The sequence below is a fragment of the Sturnus vulgaris genome, unplaced genomic scaffold (genome assembly GCF_052056855.1).
Source record: "Sturnus vulgaris isolate bStuVul1 unplaced genomic scaffold, bStuVul1.hap1 Scaffold_224, whole genome shotgun sequence".
Taxonomy (NCBI): domain Eukaryota; kingdom Metazoa; phylum Chordata; class Aves; order Passeriformes; family Sturnidae; genus Sturnus; species Sturnus vulgaris.
Genome location: NW_028276317.1, coordinates 25,297 through 52,701, shown reverse-complemented (window position 1 = coordinate 52,701; position 27,405 = coordinate 25,297). Strand labels below are relative to the sequence as shown.

Sequence of the window (27,405 nt, the reverse complement as noted above, 5' to 3'; positions counted from 1 at the left end):
GTGGTTTTTTTCCATTTCTCACTGATGTTTTACCCCATTCTTATTACCATTCTCATAGCTCTATTTTATATTTATACATATTCTTATATTTGCATTATTTCTGTTATACACTAGATTTTTCATAGATATTTGCTACTTATATTTCATTATATTTTACATGTATACCAATCTATTTCTATTCTTTATATTTTATTTTTATATTAGCTATAAAAACCGTGCCTCTACCCAAATAAAAAGCATTTAAACATTCCTTTTAGACTATATTTAGGTATTTTTTATGGTTCTGTTTTTCATGCATTCTACACCCACCCCTCCCTCTCAATGTTCTGGCACCCACCATGACCCCCCCCCCCCCCCCCCCCCCCCATGCCCGACTCACCTGCTCCTCCAGCGCAGCCCGGCTCCCTTTCCCAGGGACCTTGGGGTGCCCCAAACCACGTCGGAGCCCCCAGTCTCCACACCCTCCCCCTCCGTAGGGAACGGGAATGGGATGGGGAGCACACAGGACAAGAAAGGAACACAAAAGACACACTGGACAGAGAGAAGAAAAGGGCTGGAAGCTGGATATGAGGATGAAAGTGGAGCAGCAACAAACCTCAGGACTCTTGACTAGAGAGTGTGGCTGCTGAACGTCTCAAAAAAAACCCCCAGCTCCAACACAACATGCTGTGCTCACGGCTCGGCCTGGGACTCATCAGTGAACATCTCTCTCTTGCCAGGGCCATAAAGCCCCCGAGAAAACACGAGGTGAGGTTGATGTGCTCCGGCTTTGCTCCTGCTCAGCCCTAACCCCAGCCCCTGCTGCCAGTGAGCACCCTGATCTCTGAACCTCTTCTCAGCTTGTTTGTACGCTTCCAAATTCCTTCCTCTTTCTTCAAGCTTCATCTGTTTCCTGGCATTGGGAGAATGACAAGTGTTTAGCACAGCGCAATGAATACAACAGTCTCATTTTCAGAAGACACAACTGAACGAGAACCGACAGCAGCACTGCTTCGAGACAATCTGGGCACACGTTTCCCTTCCAGCAATCTGAGCGTTCTTTTGTGTCACGCCTGAAATCCTGAAAATGGTTTTTTGAGAAAAATTATCCATAACTAGAAAACAATCAAACCAAATAAATAGAACCCCTAGGATATAATAACAGCCCATATACTACAACACTCCAATTCTAATATTAATAAGAAAACAGAAATTAGCTACACAGCATTACCTCAAACAAACACTACATACTGGCAAGAATCAAAGCCACCACAAAATAATTCAAAAACTACCCTATGCCTTATGCTACAGGCTAGAACGCCATCGGCAAACCTTATCAAGGTATCCTTTAAAAACAACGCCCCACCAAAAACAAAAACAACACAAAACGCCATTCAAGAACTCCCTTATCAACACCTGAATGAAAAAACATGGCATTAGATAAATAGACCATAGCCCTTATCATACACCATCTACAAACAAAATAAAGCTATACCATACATCCTCGAAAACCACCTTCAAAGCACGACATTAGAAAAAAAACTTTCCAGAATTAAAAGCTGTATCTAACAAAAGCCGTCTGATAAAATTAACAACCAAGCCCCCACCATCAGAGCTGCCCCTACTAAACTCCCCATCGTACATATGAAAAATCAGTTTTAAAAACCTACTTCAATTCATTCTGCCTCAAATACAAAGCCATCCAGAAAGTTACCTTCACTCAAAAACAAAAGCGCACGTAGTAAATAACATTAAAAAATAAATCAGCACACTACACACCACAAGCATAAAATATTGAATTAAAACCAAAAATACCCCTATTCATTAAAGAGCCCAGCCGCAAGCTATATTTAACTATAACTTCGTGCAAACGTACACATATCATTAAAATAGATTTCTTTCAGAATACAACTGATGATCTAAAATAGTAAAATGTCCGAGAACGATATTATAATAGGATATCCTCGATCATCCTCCCGCAAATTCTCTCCACTGTATTGTCCGACACACACTGGAAAAAAAATCCAGTTTTTACTTTTTTCAGCTAACTTCTCATTTATTAGCTGAGAGGAATGTTGAATTTGTCTTTACAAATGAGCTGTGGATCAGCCTGTAGATAAGGCTAGCACTGAGAGATAAAAGAAACAATGGGATGGATTCCACTGATTGATGAATGGAAAGAGATAGTTGCCTTTACAAACAAACTGCAGGGCTGCTGATAAATGAAATTGGATATCGAAAGATGAAAGAAGCAACGGGGGGAAGCTATGAATTCTATAAGAATTAAAAATTAAAAGGGAGGGTTATACATTAGAGGGGAATTTCAGGTATCAGGCGTTCCGGGAAGTCTGTGCCTCTCAAGTACCTCAGCCAATGGGAAAAGAGAGAGGGAAATGCGGCCGGGAAAATAGGATAAAAAGGAGGCTGCGTCCTCCAAAAATTTGAGAGATCCCAGGGGAATGTCCCATGGCCTCTCCCTTTATTCGAATAAAGCAAAAAGGACTCCTCTGTTTCCTTTTTGGACATAAACCGCTGGTGTTTGTGGATTAATTTTCCTGACATTTAGCAACATATTGTTAAAAAAAAAAAAAAAAAAAAAAGTGATCCAGAAGAGGGCAACATTGACAGCCATTCCAAGACAGGATGAACAAATGCTTTCACATTGACAGAGGATGCTGCGATGTTCTGAGAACAGAAGATAGAATAAAATAAAGGAAGGTGATGTTACAAGACAGAAAAGGGTAAAATAAAAGGAGTACCTGAGACTGGGGGGCGGGGGGGAAGAAAATGGGGAAATATTAATTGCTACACACTAGGTACAAATGCTTTTTACAAGTAATTTATGAGAAGCAAGCTAAAAGCGTCTTACTGCTGCTAGTGATATCATGCTCCAAGCTCTGCTAATAATTCCTATTTCTAGCAATAGTTAAATTGAACTCACTACATTCCAACTATTTTTCTGCTTGTTTAGATGGCAGATCCGTTTGGAACACACCTTCGTATAGCAAATTCTATGCCCAGGTAGGGACCTCTCAGTTCTTCCATAAAACATTTTCTTCTGCATTATGGCAAGCCTTTGTTTTAGCTTGACAGCTTTCTTGAAACTTCAATTTACGCATGTATCCAAAGACATTTGCAATTCCAGAAATTGGTAGGCACATCATATGGAAAGTAAATAACATTCTCGAGAGGGAGTTGCTTTGTTACTGAGGGGATGAAAAGCAAGGCTAGAGCTAGTAGAACTACCCAAGAAATTGGACTTAACGCAGCTTTTACAAGGCTCAAAGTAGCCATACCGAGATGTTTGAGCTAAAAGCCCCAGTTACCAGACTTACAGGCCTAATAGTTATCACCACACCACATTCCCTGGTTGCAGTATTTTTAACAGCAGTGCAGAACGCTACTGAAAATTATTTTTAGGTTGAATTGTTCTCTCCCCTCACTGCCTGTGTAGCTGTTAGAGGCTTCCAGGAGGCTGGGGAAGCAGACTGCTGGTTTCACTTCCAGACAGGTCACTTCCATGGTCTGCTGGAGGGCACTTTGAAGCCCGTGGCCTTTTCTTGCTCTATTGTATCTGACAACTTTCCTCCCCCACGTCTGTTTTTTAGCGGGCAGCATTTTTGGAGGGCCAGTCAAAGACCTCAGGCTCCGAGAGAATTCGTCTGCTTTGCTCTGTTTATGTGTGCAACAGATGGGAGCAGCAACTAAGTCAAGTAGTAACTTCTGAGCTGCCCAGTTATCAGTAAACCAAAATATTCTTTTGTGACTCTCGCCAGACGAACATATCATCCTATCCGAGTCACACACTGCCCCTCTGGCATTTTCCAGTCAGACAAAGAATTCCTGGCCCCTTCCTTGCATGAACCTCAGCTCTCCACCTTGTTCCAGAAAGAGTTCTAGATCCAAGGCCCAGTGAGCCAGCTACCCTTTGCTGCCCTGAGCAGTATGGAAACAGCCAAGCCCCAGCCCTGCAGCCCTGCCTAACTCGCCTTTGCCTCCCAAACCTGAACCTTTTCCTTGGCTGTGGCATCCTCACTCATGCAATCCTGAAGACAAAAATCTGATTTGGCAGGTGAGGCCGTTTCTAACGCAAAAGCTTCACCAAGGTTTCTCTTCCAACTTCAGCCTTAAACAGTCCTGTCCTCCTCAGACAGCCCCCACCTCCAGCCTTTAGCTGTAAATACTTACTGTTTTATAGCTAATGCTTGCCACCCCTCAAAATTAAGTCTTTTGATATGCATTTACATCCCTCCCTAACCATGTCCTCAGCACCCTTCCCAAACTCAGCCTCATCTCCAGGCCTAGAACCTCTCCCTAGGTGAGGGACTGTCCTCGGGTAGGAGTGCTGACAGACCTGTGCATGAGCCCAGCTGCAGAGCCCGTGCTAATCCCAGCCCAGCTCTAGCCTTTAAACCCACTGGGGCTTTGGTACTGGAGGCCCAGTTACAGTAACCCCTGTGGCCGTTCCGCTTCCAGGCCATCTGGGAGTTGTGATCCCCCACCCTACACCACTTTGGTGAGAAATGCATTCCTTTCTTACAATAAAGTTTTCATTTTATGTCTAAATTCAAGCATTCCGAGAAAACGTGTAGCAATTATATCAAGACAGACATGACAGGCACCAACATTAGTCTTTCATTACACACTTTTCATGCCTTCTCTCCACAGATTTCTTTGAGGCAACTCTGACTCCTTTTCTCACAGGCAGCTCCACACAGCACCGACTCCTCCTCTCCTCTGTACGACTGGCTAAACCCCAGCCTGTCCCTTCCCCAGCCACCTGAGCCTGTCTGTCCCACACACAGCATCCTCTCACCTTGTCCATCCCTTGCACGGCCACGTGTCCCTTCCTCCTCGCAGCACAGCCAGCAGGCTCCAGCCCACACTGCAGCAGGCTCTGCACCTCCAGCTGGAGCTGTGCTTAGTGAAACTGGCAGCCAGCTGACCCACGCTTTTATAACAACCAGCCTCACTGGGCAGGCAAGGCTGTTTCCACTCCTTGCTAATCAGTACAGCTGTAACTCGTTGGCAACTAGTGCCTTCTGCACTATCCTTACAATCTATTCTCCTACAGAAATGGACCGGAATTCCGCGGGGATTTTCCGGGGATTCCGGGGGGATTTTCCGGGGATTCCGGGAGGATTTTGTCGGGAATTCCGGGGGGATTTTGTCGGGGATTCCGGGGGGAATTTCTGGGGGATTCCGGGGGGATTTTATCGGGGATTCCTGGGGGATATTCCCGGGGATTCCGGGGGGATTTTATCGGGGATTCTGGGCATATTTTCTCGCGGATTCCGGGGGGATTTTCTCAGGGATTCCGGGGAGATTTTATCGGGGATTCCGGGGGGATTTTTCCCGGGAAATGCGGGGGGCTTTTTCCCCGCGATTCCAGGGGGATTTTCCAGGGGATTCCAGGGGGATTTTATCGGGGATACCTGGGGGATTTTCCAGGGGATTCCTGGGGGATTTTCCCGGGGATTCCGGGGGGATTTTCACTGGGATTCCGGGGCGATTTTCTCAGGGAATTCCGGGGGATTTTCTCGGGAATTCCGGGAGGATTTTCCCGAGTATTCCGGGGGGATTTTCCCGAGTATTCCGGGGGGATTTTTTCGGGGAGTCCGGGGGGATTTTCCCGGGGATTCCGAGGGGATATTCCCGGGGAATTCCGGGGGGATTTTCTCCGGGATTCCGGGGGGATTTTCCAGGGGTTTCAGCGAGGAATTTCCCGGGGAATTCCCGGTGGATTTTCCAGGGGATTCCGGGTGGATTTTCTCGGGGATTCCGGGGGGATTTTCCCGAGTATTCCGGGGGGAATTTTTCGGGGAGTCCGGAGGGATTTTCCCGGGGTATCCGGGGTGATTTTACGAGGAATTCCGGGGGGATTTTCCCGAGTGTTCCGGGGGGATTTCCTCGGGGATTACGGGATGATTTTCTCGGGCAATTCCGGGGGATGTTCTCGGGTATTCCGGGGCCATTATCTCGGTGATTCCGGGGAGATTTTCTCGGGGATTCCGAGATTATTTTCCCGGGGAATTCATGGGGATTTTCCCGGGGATTCCGGGGGGATATTCGCGGGGATTCCGGGGGATTTTCTCGGAGATTCCGGGGGGATTTTCATGGGGATTCCGGGGTATTTTCTCCTGGATTCCGGGGAATTTTCCGTGGATTCCTGGGGGATTTTGCCGAGTATTTCGGGAGAATTTTCTCGGGGATTCCGGGGTGATTTTCCCGGGAAATTCCGGGGGATTTTCTCGGGGATTCCGGGGGATTTTTTCGGGGAGTCCGGAGGGATTTTCCCGGGGATTCCGGGGGGGTTTTCTCGGCGATACCGGGGGGATATTCTCGGGGATTCCGGGATGATTTTCCCGGGGAATTCCAGGGGATTATTCCGGCGATTCCGGGGGGATTTTCTCGGGGATTCCGGGGGGATTATCCCGGGGAATTCTAGGGGATTTTCTCGGGGATTCCGGGGGGATTTTCCCGGGGAATTCCGGGGGGATTTTCTCGGGGAGTCCGGGGAGATTTGCCCGGGGATTCCGAGGGATTTTCAGGGGAATCCGGGGGGATTTTCTCGGGGATTCAGGGGGGTTTTTCTCGGGGATTCAGGGGGGATTTTCCAGGGGATTCCGGGGGGATTTTCTCGCGTATTCCCGGGGCATTTTCCTGGAGATTCCAGGGGGATTTTATCGGGGATTCCGGGGGGATTATCCAGGGGATTCCGGGGGGTTTTTCCAGGGGATTCCGGGCATATTTTCCCGAGTATTAGGGGCGAATTTTCTCGGGGATTCCGGGGAGATTTTCTTGGGGATTCCGGGGGGGCTTTCACAGGGATTTCTGGGGGATTTTCGCGTGGATTCCGGGGGGATTTTCTCGCGGATTCCGGGGGCTATTTTCCCGGGGATTCCGGGGGAAATTTCTCGGGGAGTCCGGGGGGATTTTCTAGGGGAATTCCGGGGGATTTTCTCGGGGATTCTGGGGGGATTTTCCCGGCGATTCCGGGTTGATTTTCCCGGGGACTCCGGGGGATTTTCTCGGGGATTTCTGGAGGATTTTCCCGGGGATTCCGGGCGGATTTTCTCGTGGATTCCGGGAGGATTTTCTCTTGGATTCCGGGAGGATTTTCCCGGGGAATTCCGAGGGATTTTCTCGGGGATTCCGGGGAGATTATCCCGGGGATTTCGGGGAGATTTTCTGGGGGATTCCTGGGGGATTTTCTCGGGGATAGCGGACGGATTATCACGGGGATTCCGGGATGAGTTTCTCGGGGAATTCAGGGGGATTTTCCAGGGGATTCCGGGGGGATTTTCCCGGGGAATTCCGGGGGATTTTCTCGGGGATTCCGGGGGGTTTTTCCCGGGGATTCCCGGGGATTTTCTCTCGGATTTTTTCCCCAATTTTTCAAGCATTTTTTCCCGCAATTTTCCTGGATTTTTCCCAAATTTTCCCCATTTCTCACTGATTATTTTCCCCATTTCTCAATGATTTTTGCCCCAATTTATCAAAGATTTTTTTTCCCCATTTCTCACTGATGTTTTTCCCCATTTTCCCCCCATTTCTCACTGATTTTTATCCCCCATTTTTCAATGATTTTTCCCCATTTCTCTCTGATTTTTGCCCCATTTCACCATGATGTTTTCCCCATTTCTCACTGATTTTTCCGTTGATTTTTCATGGATTTTTCCCCCCATTTTTCGTGGATTTTTTCCCCATTTTTCCCCATTTCTCACTGATTTTTTCCCCCATTCATCACTCCTTTTTCCCCATTTTTCCCCATTTCTCACTGATTTTTTCCGCCATTTTTCATTGATTTTTTCCGCCATTTTTCATGGATGTTTCCCCCAATTTTCATGGATATTTCCTGATTTTCCCCCCCATTTCTCACTGATATTTGCCCCCATTTCTCTCTGAATTATTCCCCCCATTTTTCATGCATTTTCCCGCCCATTAATCACTGATTTTTTCCCCATTTCTCACCGACTTTTCCCCCCATTTCTCACTGATTTTTATCCCCCACTTCTGACTGATTTTTCCCAATTTTTCGTTGATCTTTTTCCCCATTCCTCACCGATTTTTCCCCCATTTCTCTCTGATTTTTCCATCATTTTTCATGGTTTTTCCCCCCCATTTCTCACTGATTTTACCCCCTTTCTCACTGATTTTATTAATGTTTGTATTTCTATTTCTATTTATATTTATTATTATTGTTTTGCATGTTTATGTTTATGTTTATGTTTATGTTTATGTTTATGTTTATGTTTATGTTTATGTTTATGTTTATATCTATGCAGGTTAACGTTTGTGCATGTTTATGTCTATGTTTATATTTATGCATATTTATTTTTATGCCGGCGAACGCGGGCAGGCGTTTTATGTAAACGCCTATCCGCCGGGGTCCTAGAGAGGCCGCCATCTTGAGCGTGTCGGGACTCTCAAAATGGCGCCTCGGGCGGCACCCCGGCTGACCTGCCAAAAATGGCGGCAGAAAGGGCGGGAAAAAATCAGGACCCCGGTGTGTAGGCATAAGATGCCTGATTACATCGCCGACGCCGATCCGCTCGCCGACAATTTTCCCGGATGTTTCAGAGCGTGCCGACAACGGCCGCGCGGTCCGCGGTGCCGCGGGCGTGAGGGCGCCGGCGGGCGCGGGCAGGCGTTTTATGTAAACGCCTATCCGCCGGGGTCCTAGAGAGGCCGCCATCTTGAGTGTGTCCGCACTCTCAAAATGGCGGCTCGGGCGGCACCCCGCCTGACCTGCCAAAAATGGCGGCAGAAAGGGCGGGAAAAAATCAGGACCCCGGTGTGTAGGCATAAGATGCCTGATTACATCGCCGACGCCGATCCGCTCGCCGACAATTTTCCCGGACGTGTCAGAGCGTGCCGACAACGGCCGCGCGGTCCGCGGTGCCGCGGGCGTGAGGGCGCCGGCGGGCGCGGACAGGCGTTTTATGTAAACGCCTATCCGCCGGGGTCCTAGAGAGGCCGCCATCTTGAGTGTGTCCGCACTCTCAAAATGGCGGCTCGGGAGGCACTCCGGCTGACCTGCCAAAAATGGCGGCAGAAAGGGCGGGAAAAAATCAGGACCCCGGTGTGTAGGCATAAGATGCCTGATTACATCGCCGACGCCGATCCGCTCGCCGACAATTTTCCCGGACGTGTCAGAGCGTGCCGACAACGGCCGCGCGGTCCGCGGTGCCGCGGGCGTGAGGGCGCCGGCGGGCGCGGGCAGGCGTTTTATGTAAACGCCTATCCGCCGGGGTCCTAGAGAGGCCGCCATCTTGAGTGTGTCCGCACTCTCAAAATGGCGGCTCGGGAGGCACTCCGGCTGACCTGCCAAAAATGGCGGCAGAAAGGGCGGGAAAAAATCAGGACCCCGGTGTGTAGGCATAAGATGCCTGATTACATCGCCGACGCCGATCCGCTCGCCGACAATTTTCCCGGACGTGTCAGAGCGTGCCGACAACGGCCGCGCGGTCCGCGGTGCCGCGGGCGTGAGGGCGCCGGCGGGCGCGGGCAGGCGTTTTATGTAAACGCCTATCCGCCGGGGTCCTAGAGAGGCCGCCATCTTGAGCGCTGCCGCACGGCTGGGTCCCGGCCCGCGGGCCCTTCCGCCATCCTGAGAGGGGCACGGTGCAGTACCCGCCTGTGTCCACACGGCGGCAGCACTGCCGCCCAACTCAGCCCGGCACTGCCGCCGTGTCAGGGACAGACAGAGAAGGGAGAGAGTTCCAAGCACCAGAGTCCCCACCCGTCATAAAATCCTCTCAATGAACGCCCCAAAAAAACCCCGACCCAAACTAAAAATGCCCTGCCTCTGACCAAATGAAAAAAAAACCTTTTATATATATAAATCATCTATTTTTTAATATTTAATTTCTAGTCATAATCTAGACATATTTCATATATTCAATTTAATTGCTATTCTATTTATCATATATACAATATTATTTTATTATTCATTATATACATAGATTTATATTACTAATGTTATTTCTATTTTATCTATATCCATCTATATTTGGAGGTTCATAGTTTTTAATATTATTTCTTTAAAAGCTCTGCCTCTAACCAAATAGAAACAAAAAACTCGATTATTTTAAATTCTATTTGAATATATTTTTCTATTTAGTTTTCATATTTATATCTGTAGATTTATATGTCTATATTGTGTATTCTATATTTATATACTATTTAATGTAGTTTTTACTAGTATATTAATATACTAGATGCTATTTACATTCTATTATAACATACTATTTAATATAACATATTAAAATCGATAAATTATTTCTATTACATACTACATACATGTATTTTATATTTATATTTTTTTCTATATATTTATACTTACATATATATATGCATATATAGTTATAATAATTTTATGTCAGTATCTATTTTTGCATATTTGTATATTTTTGCCTATATTATTTTCAAAAAACCCTCCTCTAACCAAATAAAAACCAATAAAACATTCCTTTTAAAGTCTGAATATTTATATATTTCTATTTTCATAACATAATATAATGTAATGTAATATATTTATATATTGGTTTCTTATATTTGCTTCTATATTTTTATTCTTTATCTTTTCTATTTACAGTATCTATAAAAAAACCCTACCTCTATCCAAACACAAGCCAATAAAACATTCCTTTTAGACTATATTTAGCTGTTTTTTAAGGTTCTGTTTTTCATGCATTCTACACCCACCCCTCCCTCTCAATGTTCTGGCACCCACCATGACCCCCCGCCATGCCCGACTCACCTGCTCCTCCAGCGCAGCCCGGCTCCCTCTCCCAGGGACCTTGGGGTGCCCCAAACCACGTCGGAGCCCCCCTCAGCCTTTTTTCCTCACCCCAAAGAAGGCACAGAACGACTCCTTTAATGAAGTTGTTTTAACAATTGTAAGGCTAGAGCTTTTGGTATCCACTGCTTGCCATCCCTTGTAAACCAATTATTTTCTTCTTTCTTCTGCAGCTTAATAAACCTCTTTTTTTCCCCATAGTTTTCCAAATGCATGTATTACCGCATATGCATATTTAGAATCAGTAAATATATTTAATGTCTTGTCCTGCTATAATTCACAGGCTCTCACAAGCGTGTGCAGCTCTGCTGTCTGAGCTGACCAGGTGGCTGGTAACCTCCCCCCTTCCTTTAATTGCTTTCCATTCACGATAGAGTATCCTGTAAATCATGAAGAATGGGGGGGGAAAATCAGTGAGAAATGGGGAAAAAAATCCATGAAAAATGGGGGAACAAATCAGTGAGCAACGGGGAAAAGTGGGGAAAAGTTAATTGAGAAATGGGGAAAAAATCAGTGAGAAATGGGGAAAAAAATCCCTGAAGAATGGGGGAAAAAATCAGTGAGAAATGGGGGAAAGTGGGGAAAAAATCCGTGAGAAATGGGGGAAAAATCAGTGAGAAATGGGTGGGGAAATTCCATGAAAAATGGCGAAAGAAATCAGTGAGAAATGGGGAAAAATGGGTAAAAAATCAGTGCGAAATGGGGGGGGGGGGGGGGGGGAATCAATGAGAAATCGGGGAAAAACATAAGTAAGAAACGGGGGGGGGAAAAATCCATGAAAAATGGGGAAAAATCAGTGGGAAATGGGGATAAATCTGGAAAAAATCCATGAAAAATGGGGGAAAATATCAGTGAGAAATGGGGGAAAATGGGGAAAAAGTCAGTGAGAAATGGGGAAAAATCAGTGAAAAACGGGGGGAAAACTCCATGAAGAATGGGAAAAAAAAATCAGTGAGAAATGGGGGAAAAAAATCCCTGAAAAATGGGGGAAAATATCAGTGAGAAATGGGAAAAAATGGGGAAAAAAATCATTGATAAATCGGGGGAAAAATCAGTGTGAAAGGGGGGGAAAAATCGGGATCGGGGACGTGGACCGGGACTGGGATCGGGGACCGGGACGGGGAAATGGGACAGGGACCGGGATCGCGGACGGGGACCTGGGACAGGGACCGGAACCGGGATCGGGGACGGGGACTGGAGACAGGGACCGGGACCGGGATTGGGGACTGGGACCAGGACCGTGATAGGGTTCCGGGACGGGGAACTGGGACTGGGACCAGGATCGGGGACCGGAACCGGGGACTGGGAGCGGGACCAGGACTGGGGACGGGGACTGGGGACAGTGACCGGGACTGCAATCGGCACCGCCCCCCGAACCGCTCCCGGAACCGCTCCCCGGGCTACCCCGGCACGGCGACCGGGAACGCCCCCGGCACCGCCCCCGGCGCCGCCCCCGGTGCCGCCCCCGGCACTGCCCCGGCACCGCCCCGGGTAGCGCCCCCGGCACCGCCCCCGGGGCGGGCCGCCGAACGCACGCGATGACGCGCGGGGGGCGGGACGGCGCGGGGCGGTGACGCGCTTCATGCCAGGAGCAGGGCCGGGTGCGACGAAGACGGGAGCGGGACGACCCGATACCGCGCGGGGCTGCGGGCCCGGCGGAGCCCGGCCCGCTGGGTAGGGGCCGCCAATGGCACCGGGGCTTCTGCTTCGGCTTCTGTCCATGTCGGCGGGGAGGCCCCAGCCAGCGGTGCCCCTCTCCCTCGGCGACACGGGCGTGGAACTCGGCATCGGGCGCTGCATCGCCGCGGACAGCAGGGGGCGCACGGGTACCGATACTGCCATGGGGCCCGGCGCTGCTCTCCTGCTCCGCCGCCAGGCGGCGCTGCGCTGCCGTCCTGCCGCGCCTCCGGGCACGCTCGGTTTCCTCGGGACCCCGGGCCCCGCCTGTCCCGCCGCTGCGGAGGCGGGGGATGCTTTATGGGACTGCCCGAGCTGGCGGTGCCGGGTCTGGGGCGTTGGGGCGCGCCTTGGGGGGCTGCGGGTGCGCTCGTTTCCTCTTCTGCATGGCCTTCTGTGTGAGCATCTCTCGTTGCGACTGCTCTTGGAGAGTCAAACCCCTCCTCCTAAGTGGTCTCAGGAGCCTGGCAGGGTGAGTTTTGTTTCACAGGGGAAAGGGCCACTGGTCGTGTCCAGAGACCTGTGCACCCAGCCAGGTTTCTGCCTGATAAAATTCCAAATGGATGAGGATTTCTCCCAGCCCCAAGCTGCCCCCACCTGTAACCCTGGCTGCCTTTGGGGTGCCCAAAGCCTCCTCTGTGCAGATCTCAGGAACCTGGGAGGGGTGAACAATGTTGCACAGGGAAAAACCCCACAGATTTTATCTCCGGGCCTGGGGCCAGGAGCAGGCATTTGCGTGCTATAATTCCAGAAGGAGCACGGTGTCTCCCAGACCCAAGCCGCATCCAGCTGTGACCCAGCTGCTCTTGGAGTGCCAAAAGCCTCCTCGTAGCTGATCTCAGGAACCCTGGAAGGGTGAGTTTGGTTTCACAGGGAAAAGGCCTCCGTTTGTGTCCAGAGATCAAATAAGGGACTCTGCTTTTCCTCTAGTTCTCCTTCCTGTTTTCACCTGGGCTACAAGGATGGGCATGGCCTGTATTTCTCATATCAAAGTGATGTTACTAAATTTGTCCAGGAGTTCTGATTGTTATTTTTATTAGTAGTAGTAATTTTCTGATAGAAAACACTCTCATTTTGCCTTTCCCACGTTGTTTCCAGGTGCTGCCCAGGATGGACATCCGTGGTCTCAGACAGTGATTCCCGAGGAGCAAGGAAAGCCTTTTCCTCACCTGCACAGTTCAGGTGGATGGGACAGAATTGGTGTGGCCTGACAAGGCAGGAAAAGCTGTCTGTGTTCTGGAGTGCCTTGAAAGCTTTCTCCGTCAGGTTTGGAAGGGGTTTCTCTTTGGGATTTCTTGTGATGCAGCACCACGGGTATCCCTTTGTGCCAAGTCCAGTGCTAAAGGATTGAAGAACTGACAAGTGGGGTCTGGGATGAAAATGCCTCTAATAAAATTAAGCAAAGAATACAATAAGAGAAATGAGCATCCTTTTAATAGTTAGGAATAAAAATGCTGGAAAAGGGCACTCTGAATTGGTGTCACTTGTCATGGATAAAACCCCAGAGTGAGGAATCAGAGCAGAAGTTGAGAGCTGGAATCCTTCTGCAGTCGACTTAATTTTCTTTTCCTCCTCTCTTTCAGGACAGGAAGAATCACGACTCTCCTGGCATCTTTGCCAAGAGCTGTGGTGTTTGATCAGCCAAAGCCCAGAGGCTTCAGCACCAGAGGTCTGAGCCTGGAGGGCTCCTGGTGCTGCCCGTGCTGCGGGCTATGTCAGAGGATGCAGGGTTCCTCTTTGCCTCCCTGCTGGGATTAACTGCCATGGGAATGTGGGATCTGGGTGAAACTCCAGCTCTCCTGGTGTTCAGGGGAGCAAGGTCTGAGGGACTCCTCTCTGGGGATGTGCGGTGAAGGACTGAATAGTGTGGAAGGAGAGTATTTATAAACTGTATCACTGTTTCTCCCAAAATTGGGGTGGAGCGGTGATGGGGGCGGTTGGGTTTGGTCTGGGCCTGTTATTCTTTGTGCAATTTTTAAATTCTCTTGTATGATTTACTGTCCGGTATCTTTCTAACAAAAGCTGACATAAATTTAGATTAAGGATTAGAACTTGGGTCCATTCATTGCAAACATTTGACAAGGCTGGAGGACTGGGGTGGTGACTGCTCTCAGGAAAGGTTACTTATTAATACTGTGTCAGATTTCCCGCAGTGACTGTCAGGCCTGCATGGCTGTGAGTTCGTGCTCTTCTCACTGGGGAAATAAGTTCAGCAAAATTAGAAATGTTAGAAAAATCCAGCCAAAAATTCCACCTCTGTACCCCCTAAGTTTTCCCAGTTTTTCCCAGCTAGGAGCTGCACAGAAGTCAGGCAGGGGAAGTGACAACAGGGAACAGCTGAAAAATTCAAAGGCACAAAGAGGAAAGGGGAAAGGTTTCAGAAAACAATTCTATGGTCTAAGAATAATTTCTGATTCCCTACTGAGAAGAACACGAACTCACAGCCATTCAGGCCTGACAGTCCCCTGCAGTGAGAGCTCAGCACACATCCACAGAGGCAAGTCCAGCATCTTAAATGAAAAAATAAAAATAAAAACCAGGAGAAAAAGGTGATTTCTTTTGCTTCAGAGTTATTTCAAGTTCTTAAAGCCCAAGCAACATTTGCTCTTGATTTTGGTTGGGTGAATCATGAGCAGTGGGCACGGGTCATGCCATTCATTGAGCAGAAAACCCGGGGTCATTTAGAGGGGACACAAGAACTGTTTGTGTAGCGACCTCGGGCTGCAGAGGGGCAGGAGAAAGGCCAAGGGAGCTCCCTGGGGCCACCAGGGCCTGTGGGGAACAGAATGGACGCTTGGATGACCAGTGGAGGTGAGGAGTGGATCTGAGTTCATCTACAGGGAAATAAGGAGGGGATACTCTGGAGTGAAAAGCTGAGGTGATGAGTTCACCCACCTGGGCACGAGTTGTGTTTGCACAAAGTGGGAACAGAGGTGAAGGTCAATCCAAAGTCGATCCTGCTTGACCTCTGAATTCCAGGATAAGTTTTACAAGCTGCCAAATGAGGGAGTAAAAATACACAAAAATGAAACCGAGAGCATTCATGAGGTTCCTGGGAGTCCATTACACTGTTGTCATAGAATTCTTAATGAGTTTTGAGCTTTTAATGACAACAATTCAGTACTTTCTTTGGATTATTCACTGTGTAGGATTTGGGGTTTATCTGGATTTTAAAGGCGTCGTGGTGGCCCTGACACTGCTCAGGAGCTGGTAGGAAAAGCAGGGTCAGAGCTCCTGGCAGGCACAGGGTGTTTTTCCCAGAGTGGACTGTGGAGGAATTGTTTGGGCCTTGGATTGTCCCTCTGGGTGATGCCAGTTGCTGTGATTTGTGTAATTCCATACATTTAACTCCCAATACTTGCCAGCCCAGGAGCTTGAGCTGACAGGGCAGCACACAGATTGTTCTCTGTGCTGTGCCCCGATTTGGGGTTGGCTGTCAGCTTTGCTAGCTCCCGTGAATTATGCCCATAGCCCCGAATTCCCTGCTCAATTCCCACTGCCATAACCTCACAGCGCCTCATGGAGTGGGGATATACTGTGGCAGGAAGCTCAGCAGCATCGGCACAGGGACAGGTGTATATTCCAAAGAATTTGCTGTTTCAAACCCTCATCCCCCAGCCCCGCCGATGTCCCTGGGGGGCACTTGACAGAGTTACCTGGATTTCAGCTGATTTCACCCCCCCGAGCTCGGGCTCCAGGTGATCTTTTCAAGCAGGAGAAGGCAGGGGCCGGAGGCGCTCGTGGCCCGTGCCGAGGCAGTCCCTGGGGCCACGAGAGGACATCTCTCCCTGCAGAATTTCAGTTCTTTCCAGAGCCTCAGCAGTGACAGAGGACAAAGAGGAAGAGGAGGAGGAGGAAGAAGGGGGAGAGGGTTTGAGAGGAGGGGAAGCCCAAATGCGTGCTGTGTGCGGAGCTCCGACAGCACGCTGCAGCCCGCAGCTCAGTGTGAGCACGGGGCAGAGGAGGCGATTTCTGGGCATTCAATCACCCTGAGGCGGGCGCGGCACCGCCCCTGCAGCACCGTCCCCAGCACAGCTCGGTACCGCTCCGGGATCACCCGGCCCCGCCCCCGGTGCCGCCCGGGACCACTGGGGACCGCCCCTAAAGCACCGCCCCGGCCCCGCCCGGTCCCGTCCCCGGGACCTCCGTGCCCCGCCTCGCCAAGCCCCGGCTCCGCCCCGAGCCTGCCCGGGCTGCGCCGGGACCATCGCTGGCGGCCCCGCCCCTCTCCCCCGGGCCGAAGCGGGCTGAAGGAGATGTCCGCACGATTGGAAACGCCGCCGAAAATCGCACCCGTGGGATCGGTGTCGGCGTCGTGCGCAGGCATCCCACTAGAGCGAGCGGGCTCCTTGCTGTGCCCCCCTCCTTTTGCAGCCAGAGTTAGAAGGTCGGGGAGCGACACCCGAGCCGCCATCTTGGGAGAGGCAGGCGCGCAGTACCGCGCTCTGCCCACAGGGTGGCGCTTGGGAGACAGGCAAGGGATGGAATCAAGGAGTGTCCCAATCCTTGAGGAAATCCCCCTGAATGAACGCCCCAAAAAACCCCGACCAGAACGGAGAAACCTCCTGCCTCTGTACGAGTGCAAAGGGTGTGCAAGGAGTGTGCAAATAGTGTGCATTAGCAATCGATCGGCAGGCATTGGAAAGCGATCGCCGATCTAATCGATCGGCAGGCGCGATCAATCGATCGCCGAGCTAATCGATCGGCAGGCATTAGCAATCCATCGCCGATCTAATCGATCGGCAGGCGCGATCAATCGATCGCCGATCTAATCGATCGGCAGGCATTAGCAATCGATCGCCGATCTAATCGATCGGCAGGCGCGATCAATCGATCGCCGATATAATCGATCGGCAGGCATTAGCAATCCATCGCCGATCTAATCGATCGGCAGGCGCGATCAATCGATCGCCGATCTAATCGATCGGCAGGCATTAGCAATCGATCGCCGATCTAATCGATCGGCAGGCGCCATCAATCGATCGCCGATCTAATCGATCGGCAGGCATTAGCAATCGATCGCCGATATAATCGATCGGTAGTCGTGATCAATCGATCGCCGATCTAATCCATAGGCACGCATTAGCTATCGATCGCCGATCTGATTTTTCCCGCCATTTTTCATGGATTTTTTCCCCCATTTCTTACTGATTTTTCCCCAATTTTTCATGCATTTTTTTTTCCCGCAATTTTCGTGGATTTTTTCCCATATTTTCCCCATTTCTCACTGATTTTTTTCCCCCATTTCTCAATGATTTGTTTCCCATATTATCAAAGATTTTTTTTCCCCATTTCACCATGATGTTTCCCCCATTTCTCACTGATTTTTTCCCCCATTTCTTACTGATTTTTTCCCCCCATTTTTCCATGGATATTTCCCGATTTTCCCCCCATTGCTCACTGATTTTTGCCCCCATTTCTCTCTGAATTTCCCCCATTTTCCATGCATTTTTCCCCCCATTAATCACTGATTTTTTTCCCCATTTATCACTGATATTTGCCCCCATTTCTCTCTGAATTTTTCCTTCCATTTTTCATGCATTTTTCCGCCCATTAATCACTGATTTTCTCCCCATTTATCACTGATTATTGCCCCCATTTTTCACTTATTTTTTCCCCACAGCATCGGCCACCACAGCACGAGCGACAACAGCTCGCTCTGTTCCCGCCATTGCCCATGGATTGTTTGCCTGTTTTCCATGGATTTTTTCCCCATTTCTCACTGATTTCCCCCCCCCGCCCCCCCATTTCTCACTGAATATTCCCCCATTTTTCATCGACTTTTCCCCCATTTACCACTGCTTTTTCCCCCATTTCTCGCTGATTTTGTCCCAAATTTTCCCCCATTTCTCATTGATTTTTTTCCCTGTTTCTCACTGATTTTTCCCCCATTTCTTAATGACTTTTCCCGCCATTCGTCACGGATTTTTTCCCCCATTTCTCACTGATTTTTTCCCCATTTCTCAATTATTTTTTCCCCCACTTTTCCCCGTTTCTCACTGATTTATTCCCCCATTTTTCATGGATTTTTTTTCCCCCATTTCTCACGGATTTTTTTCCCCATTTTTCAAAGATTCCCCCCCCCGTTTTTCACTGATTTTTCTCCATTTCTCACTGATTTTCCCACCATTTTTCATGTGGTTTTTTTCCATTTCTCACTGATGTTTTACCCCATTCTTATTACCATTCTCATAGCTCTATTTTATATTTATACATATTCTTATATTTGCATTATTTCTGTTATACACTAGATTTTTCATAGATATTTGCTACTTATATTTCATTATATTTTACATGTATACCAATCTATTTCTATTCTTTATATTTTATTTTTATATTAGCTATAAAAACCGTGCCTCTACCCAAATAAAAAGCATTTAAACATTCCTTTTAGACTATATTTAGGTATTTTTTATGGTTCTGTTTTTCATGCATTCTACACCCACCCCTCCCTCTCAATGTTCTGGCACCCACCATGACCCCCCCCCCCCCCCCCCCCCCCATGCCCGACTCACCTGCTCCTCCAGCGCAGCCCGGCTCCCTTTCCCAGGGACCTTGGGGTGCCCCAAACCACGTCGGAGCCCCCAGTCTCCACACCCTCCCCCTCCGTAGGGAACGGGAATGGGATGGGGAGCACACAGGACAAGAAAGGAACACAAAAGACACACTGGACAGAGAGAAGAAAAGGGCTGGAAGCTGGATATGAGGATGAAAGTGGAGCAGCAACAAACCTCAGGACTCTTGACTAGAGAGTGTGGCTGCTGAACGTCTCAAAAAAAACCCCCAGCTCCAACACAACATGCTGTGCTCACGGCTCGGCCTGGGACTCATCAGTGAACATCTCTCTCTTGCCAGGGCCATAAAGCCCCCGAGAAAACACGAGGTGAGGTTGATGTGCTCCGGCTTTGCTCCTGCTCAGCCCTAACCCCAGCCCCTGCTGCCAGTGAGCACCCTGATCTCTGAACCTCTTCTCAGCTTGTTTGTACGCTTCCAAATTCCTTCCTCTTTCTTCAAGCTTCATCTGTTTCCTGGCATTGGGAGAATGACAAGTGTTTAGCACAGCGCAATGAATACAACAGTCTCATTTTCAGAAGACACAACTGAACGAGAACCGACAGCAGCACTGCTTCGAGACAATCTGGGCACACGTTTCCCTTCCAGCAATCTGAGCGTTCTTTTGTGTCACGCCTGAAATCCTGAAAATGGTTTTTTGAGAAAAATTATCCATAACTAGAAAACAATCAAACCAAATAAATAGAACCCCTAGGATATAATAACAGCCCATATACTACAACACTCCAATTCTAATATTAATAAGAAAACAGAAATTAGCTACACAGCATTACCTCAAACAAACACTACATACTGGCAAGAATCAAAGCCACCACAAAATAATTCAAAAACTACCCTATGCCTTATGCTACAGGCTAGAACGCCATCGGCAAACCTTATCAAGGTATCCTTTAAAAACAACGCCCCACCAAAAACAAAAACAACACAAAACGCCATTCAAGAACTCCCTTATCAACACCTGAATGAAAAAACATGGCATTAGATAAATAGACCATAGCCCTTATCATACACCATCTACAAACAAAATAAAGCTATACCATACATCCTCGAAAACCACCTTCAAAGCACGACATTAGAAAAAAAAACTTTCCAGAATTAAAAGCTGTATCTAACAAAAGCCGTCTGATAAAATTAACAACCAAGCCCCCACCATCAGAGCTGCCCCTACTAAACTCCCCATCGTACATATGAAAAATCAGTTTTAAAAACCTACTTCAATTCATTCTGCCTCAAATACAAAGCCATCCAGAAAGTTACCTTCACTCAAAAACAAAAGCGCACGTAGTAAATAACATTAAAAAATAAATCAGCACACTACACACCACAAGCATAAAATATTGAATTAAAACCAAAAATACCCCTATTCATTAAAGAGCCCAGCCGCAAGCTATATTTAACTATAACTTCGTGCAAACGTACACATATCATTAAAATAGATTTCTTTCAGAATACAACTGATGATCTAAAATAGTAAAATGTCCGAGAACGATATTATAATAGGATATCCTCGATCATCCTCCCGCAAATTCTCTCCACTGTATTGTCCGACACACACTGGAAAAAAAATCCAGTTTTTACTTTTTTCAGCTAACTTCTCATTTATTAGCTGAGAGGAATGTTGAATTTGTCTTTACAAATGAGCTGTGGATCAGCCTGTAGATAAGGCTAGCACTGAGAGATAAAAGAAACAATGGGATGGATTCCACTGATTGATGAATGGAAAGAGATAGTTGCCTTTACAAACAAACTGCAGGGCTGCTGATAAATGAAATTGGATATCGAAAGATGAAAGAAGCAACGGGGGGAAGCTATGAATTCTATAAGAATTAAAAATTAAAAGGGAGGGTTATACATTAGAGGGGAATTTCAGGTATCAGGCGTTCCGGGAAGTCTGTGCCTCTCAAGTACCTCAGCCAATGGGAAAAGAGAGAGGGAAATGCGGCCGGGAAAATAGGATAAAAAGGAGGCTGCGTCCTCCAAAAATTTGAGAGATCCCAGGGGAATGTCCCATGGCCTCTCCCTTTATTCGAATAAAGCAAAAAGGACTCCTCTGTTTCCTTTTTGGACATAAACCGCTGGTGTTTGTGGATTAATTTTCCTGACATTTAGCAACATATTGTTAAAAAAAAAAAAAAAAAAAAAAGTGATCCAGAAGAGGGCAACATTGACAGCCATTCCAAGACAGGATGAACAAATGCTTTCACATTGACAGAGGATGCTGCGATGTTCTGAGAACAGAAGATAGAATAAAATAAAGGAAGGTGATGTTACAAGACAGAAAAGGGTAAAATAAAAGGAGTACCTGAGACTGGGGGGCGGGGGGGAAGAAAATGGGGAAATATTAATTGCTACACACTAGGTACAAATGCTTTTTACAAGTAATTTATGAGAAGCAAGCTAAAAGCGTCTTACTGCTGCTAGTGATATCATGCTCCAAGCTCTGCTAATAATTCCTATTTCTAGCAATAGTTAAATTGAACTCACTACATTCCAACTATTTTTCTGCTTGTTTAGATGGCAGATCCGTTTGGAACACACCTTCGTATAGCAAATTCTATGCCCAGGTAGGGACCTCTCAGTTCTTCCATAAAACATTTTCTTCTGCATTATGGCAAGCCTTTGTTTTAGCTTGACAGCTTTCTTGAAACTTCAATTTACGCATGTATCCAAAGACATTTGCAATTCCAGAAATTGGTAGGCACATCATATGGAAAGTAAATAACATTCTCGAGAGGGAGTTGCTTTGTTACTGAGGGGATGAAAAGCAAGGCTAGAGCTAGTAGAACTACCCAAGAAATTGGACTTAACGCAGCTTTTACAAGGCTCAAAGTAGCCATACCGAGATGTTTGAGCTAAAAGCCCCAGTTACCAGACTTACAGGCCTAATAGTTATCACCACACCACATTCCCTGGTTGCAGTATTTTTAACAGCAGTGCAGAACGCTACTGAAAATTATTTTTAGGTTGAATTGTTCTCTCCCCTCACTGCCTGTGTAGCTGTTAGAGGCTTCCAGGAGGCTGGGGAAGCAGACTGCTGGTTTCACTTCCAGACAGGTCACTTCCATGGTCTGCTGGAGGGCACTTTGAAGCCCGTGGCCTTTTCTTGCTCTATTGTATCTGACAACTTTCCTCCCCCACGTCTGTTTTTTAGCGGGCAGCATTTTTGGAGGGCCAGTCAAAGACCTCAGGCTCCGAGAGAATTCGTCTGCTTTGCTCTGTTTATGTGTGCAACAGATGGGAGCAGCAACTAAGTCAAGTAGTAACTTCTGAGCTGCCCAGTTATCAGTAAACCAAAATATTCTTTTGTGACTCTCGCCAGACGAACATATCATCCTATCCGAGTCACACACTGCCCCTCTGGCATTTTCCAGTCAGACAAAGAATTCCTGGCCCCTTCCTTGCATGAACCTCAGCTCTCCACCTTGTTCCAGAAAGAGTTCTAGATCCAAGGCCCAGTGAGCCAGCTACCCTTTGCTGCCCTGAGCAGTATGGAAACAGCCAAGCCCCAGCCCTGCAGCCCTGCCTAACTCGCCTTTGCCTCCCAAACCTGAACCTTTTCCTTGGCTGTGGCATCCTCACTCATGCAATCCTGAAGACAAAAATCTGATTTGGCAGGTGAGGCCGTTTCTAACGCAAAAGCTTCACCAAGGTTTCTCTTCCAACTTCAGCCTTAAACAGTCCTGTCCTCCTCAGACAGCCCCCACCTCCAGCCTTTAGCTGTAAATACTTACTGTTTTATAGCTAATGCTTGCCACCCCTCAAAATTAAGTCTTTTGATATGCATTTACATCCCTCCCTAACCATGTCCTCAGCACCCTTCCCAAACTCAGCCTCATCTCCAGGCCTAGAACCTCTCCCTAGGTGAGGGACTGTCCTCGGGTAGGAGTGCTGACAGACCTGTGCATGAGCCCAGCTGCAGAGCCCGTGCTAATCCCAGCCCAGCTCTAGCCTTTAAACCCACTGGGGCTTTGGTACTGGAGGCCCAGTTACAGTAACCCCTGTGGCCGTTCCGCTTCCAGGCCATCTGGGAGTTGTGATCCCCCACCCTACACCACTTTGGTGAGAAATGCATTCCTTTCTTACAATAAAGTTTTCATTTTATGTCTAAATTCAAGCATTCCGAGAAAACGTGTAGCAATTATATCAAGACAGACATGACAGGCACCAACATTAGTCTTTCATTACACACTTTTCATGCCTTCTCTCCACAGATTTCTTTGAGGCAACTCTGACTCCTTTTCTCACAGGCAGCTCCACACAGCACCGACTCCTCCTCTCCTCTGTACGACTGGCTAAACCCCAGCCTGTCCCTTCCCCAGCCACCTGAGCCTGTCTGTCCCACACACAGCATCCTCTCACCTTGTCCATCCCTTGCACGGCCACGTGTCCCTTCCTCCTCGCAGCACAGCCAGCAGGCTCCAGCCCACACTGCAGCAGGCTCTGCACCTCCAGCTGGAGCTGTGCTTAGTGAAACTGGCAGCCAGCTGACCCACGCTTTTATAACAACCAGCCTCACTGGGCAGGCAAGGCTGTTTCCACTCCTTGCTAATCAGTACAGCTGTAACTCGTTGGCAACTAGTGCCTTCTGCACTATCCTTACAAACTATTCTCCTACAGAAATGGACCGGAATTCCGCGGGGATTTTCCGGGGATTCCGGGGGGATTTTGTCGGGAATTCCGGGGGGATTTTCTGGGGGATTCCGGGGGGATATTCCCGGGGATTCCGGGAGGATTTTATCGGGGATTCTGGGCATATTTTCTCGCGGATTCCGGGGGGATTTTCTCAGGGATTCCGGGGAGATTTTATCGGGGATTCCGGGGGGATTTTTCCCGGGAAATGCGGGGGGCTTTTTCCCCGCGATTCCAGGGGGATTTTCCAGGGGATTCCGGGCATATTTTCTCGGGGATTCCTGGGGGATTTTCCAGGGGATTCCATGGGGATTATCCAGGGGATTCCAGGGGGATTTTATCGGGGATACCTGGGGGATTTTCCAGGGGATTCCTGGGGGATTTTCCCGGGGATTCCGGGGGGATTTTCACTGGGATTCCGGGTCGATTTTCTCAGGGAATTCCGGGGGATTTTCTCGGGAATTCCGGGAGGATTTTCCCGGGGATTCCGAGGGGATATTCCCGGGGAATTCCGGGGGGATTTTCTCCGGGATTCCGGGGGGATTTTCCAGGGGTTTCAGCGAGGAATTTCCCGGGGAATTCCCGGTGGATTTTCCAGGGGATTCCGGGTGGATTTTCCCGAGTATTCCGGGGGGAATTTTTCGGGGAGTCCGGAGGGATTTTCCCGGGGTATCCGGGGTGATTTTACGAGGAATTCCGGGGGGATTTTCCCGAGTGTTCCGGGGGGATTTCCTCGGGGATTACGGGATGATTTTCTCGGGCAATTCCGGGGGATGTTCTCGGGTATTCCGGGGCCATTATCTCGGTGATTCCGGGGAGATTTTCTCGGGGATTCCGAGATTATTTTCCCGGGGATTCCGGGGGGATATTCGCGGGGATTCCGGGGGATTTTCTCGGAGATTCCGGGGGGATTTTCATGGGGATTCCGGGGTATTTTCTCCTGGATTCCTGGGGGATTTTGCCGAGTATTTCGGGAGAATTTTCTCGGGGATTCCGGGGTGATTTTCCCGGGAAATTCCGGGGGATTTTCTCGGGGATTCCCGGGGGATTTTCCCGAGTATTCCGGGGGATTTTTTCGGGGAGTCCGGAGGGATTTTCCCGGGTATTCCGGGGGGATTTTACGAGGAATTCCGGGGGATTTTCTCGGGGATTCCGGGGTGATTTTCCCGGGAAATTCCGGGGGATTTTCTCGGGGATTCCGGGGGGATTTTCCCGAGTATTCCGGGGGGATTTTTTCGGGGAGTCCGGAGGGATTTTCTCGGGGATTCCAGGGGGATTTTACGAGGAATTCCGGGGGATTTTCCCGGGGATTCCGGGGGGATATTCCCGGGGAATTGCGGGGGATTATCCCGGGGATTCCGGGGGGGTTTTCTCGGCGATACCGGGGGGATATTCTCGCGGATTCCGCGATGATTTTCCCGGGGAATTCCAGGGCATTATTCCGGCGATTCCGGGCGGATTTTCTCGGCGATTGCGGGGGGATTTTCTCGGCGATACAGGGGGGATTTTCTCGGGGATTCCGGGGGGATTTTCCCGGGGAATTCTAGGGGATTTTCTCGGGGAATTCCGGGGGATTTTCCCGGGAATTCCGGGGGGATTTTCCAGGGGATTTCGTGGGGATTATGCCGCGGAGTCTGGGGCTATTTTCGCGGGGATTCCGGGAGGTTTTTCTCGGGGATTCCGGGGGGATTTTCCCGCGGAATTCCGGGGGGATTTTCTCGGGGAGTCCGGGGAGATTTGCCCGGGGATTCCGGGGGGATTTTCCGGGGGATTTTCTCGGGGATTCCGGCTGGATTTTCCAGGGGATTCCGGGCATATTTTCTCGGGGAATTCCGGGGGGATTTTCTCGGCGATTCCAGCGGGATTTTATCGGGGATTCCGGGGGGATTATCCAGGGGATTCCGGGGGGATTATCCAGGGGATTCCGGGGGGATTTTCCGGGGATTCCGTGGAGATTTTCCGGGGATTCGGGGCGGATTTTCTCGGGAATTCCGGGGAGATTTTCCCCGGGATTGCGGGGGGATTTCCCGCGGGATTCCGGTGGGCATTTTCCGGGGATTTCGGGGGGATTTTCTCGGGGATTCCGGGGGGATTTTCCCGAGTATTCCGGGGGGATTTTCACGTGGATTCCGGGGGGATTTTCTCGAGGATTTCGGGAGGATTTTCCCGGAGATACCGGGTGGATTTTCTCGGGGATTCCGGGAGGATTTTCCCGAGTATTCCGGGGGGATATTCTCGGGGATTCCGGGGGGATTTTCCCGAGTATTCCGGGGGGATTTTCTCGGGGATTCCCGGGGATTTTCTCTCGGATTTTTTCCCCAATTTTTCAAGCATTTTTTCCCGCAATTTTCGTGGATTTTTCCCAAATTTTCCCCATTTCTCACTGATTTTTTTCCCCATTTCTCAATGATTTTTGCCCCATTTCACCATGATGTTTTCCCCATTTCTCACTGATTTTTCCGTTGATTCTTCATGGATTTTTCCACCCATTTTTCGTGGATTTTTTCCCCATTTTTCCCCATTTCTCACTGATTTTTTCCCCCATTTATCACTCCTTTTTCCCCATTTTTCCCCATTTCTCACTGATTTTTTCCGCCATTTTTCATGGATGTTTCCCCCAATTTTCATGGATATTTCCTGATTTTCCCCCCCATTTCTCACTGATATTTGCCCCCATTTCTCTCTGAATTATTCCCCCCATTTTTCATGCATTTTCCCGCCCATTAATCACTGATTTTTTCCCCATTTCTCACCGACTTTTCCCCCCATTTCTCACTGATTTTTATCCCCCACTTCTGACTGATTTTTCCCAATTTTTCGTTGATCTTTTTCCCCATTCCTCACCGATTTTTCCCCCATTTCTCTCTGATTTTTCCATCATTTTTCATGGTTTTTCCCCCCCATTTCTCACTGATTTTATTAATGTTTGTATTTCTATTTCTATTTATGTTTATATTTATATTTATTATTATTGTTTTGCATGTTTATGTTTATGTTTATATCTATGCAGGTTAACGTTTGTGCATGTTTATGTCTATGTTTATATTTATGCATATTTATTTTTATGCCGGCGAACGCGGGCAGGCGTTTTATGTAAACGCCTATCCGCCGGGGTCCTAGAGAGGCCGCCATCTTGAGCGTGTCGGGACTCTCAAAATGGCGGCTCGGGCGGCACCCCGGCTGACCTGCCAAAAATGGCGGCAGAAAGGGCGGGAAAAAATCAGGACCCCGGTGTGTAGGCATAAGATGCCTGATTACATCGTCGACACCGATCCGCTCGCCGACAATTTTCCCGGATGTGTCAGAGCGTGCCGACAACGGCCGCGCGGTCCGCGGTGCCGCGGGCGTGAGGGCGCCGGCGGGCGCGGGCAGGCGTTTTATGTAAACGCCTATCCGCCGGGGGTCCTAGACCGGCCGCCATCTTGAGTGTGTCCGCACTCTCAAAATGGCGGCTCGGGCGGCACCCCGGCTGACCTGCCAAAAATGGCGGCAGAAAGGGCGGGAAAAAATCAGGACCCCGGTGTGTAGGCATAAGATGCCTGATTACATCGCCGACGCCGATCCGCTCGCCGACAATTTTCCCGGATGTGTCAGAGCGTGCCGACAACGGCCGCGCGGTCCCCGGTGCCGCGGGCGTGAGGGCGCCGGCGGGCGCGGACAGGCGTTTTATGTAAACGCCTATCCGCCGGGGTCCTAGAGAGGCCGCCATCTTGAGTGTGTCCGCACTCTCAAAATGGCGGCTC

General features: G+C 48.9%; 1 long non-coding RNA gene across 1 annotated transcript; it reads left to right on the top strand.

The window, feature by feature from the left end:
• The first annotated feature begins 12,558 nt into the window (after nt 1–12,558).
• On the top strand, nt 12,559–15,013 carry LOC148217809 (uncharacterized). The gene is made up of 2 exons (XR_015800723.1): nt 12,559–13,726; nt 14,044–15,013. It is a non-coding gene; the product is annotated as an uncharacterized LOC148217809 (long non-coding RNA).
• Nucleotides 15,014–27,405: the final 12,392 nt, after the last annotated feature.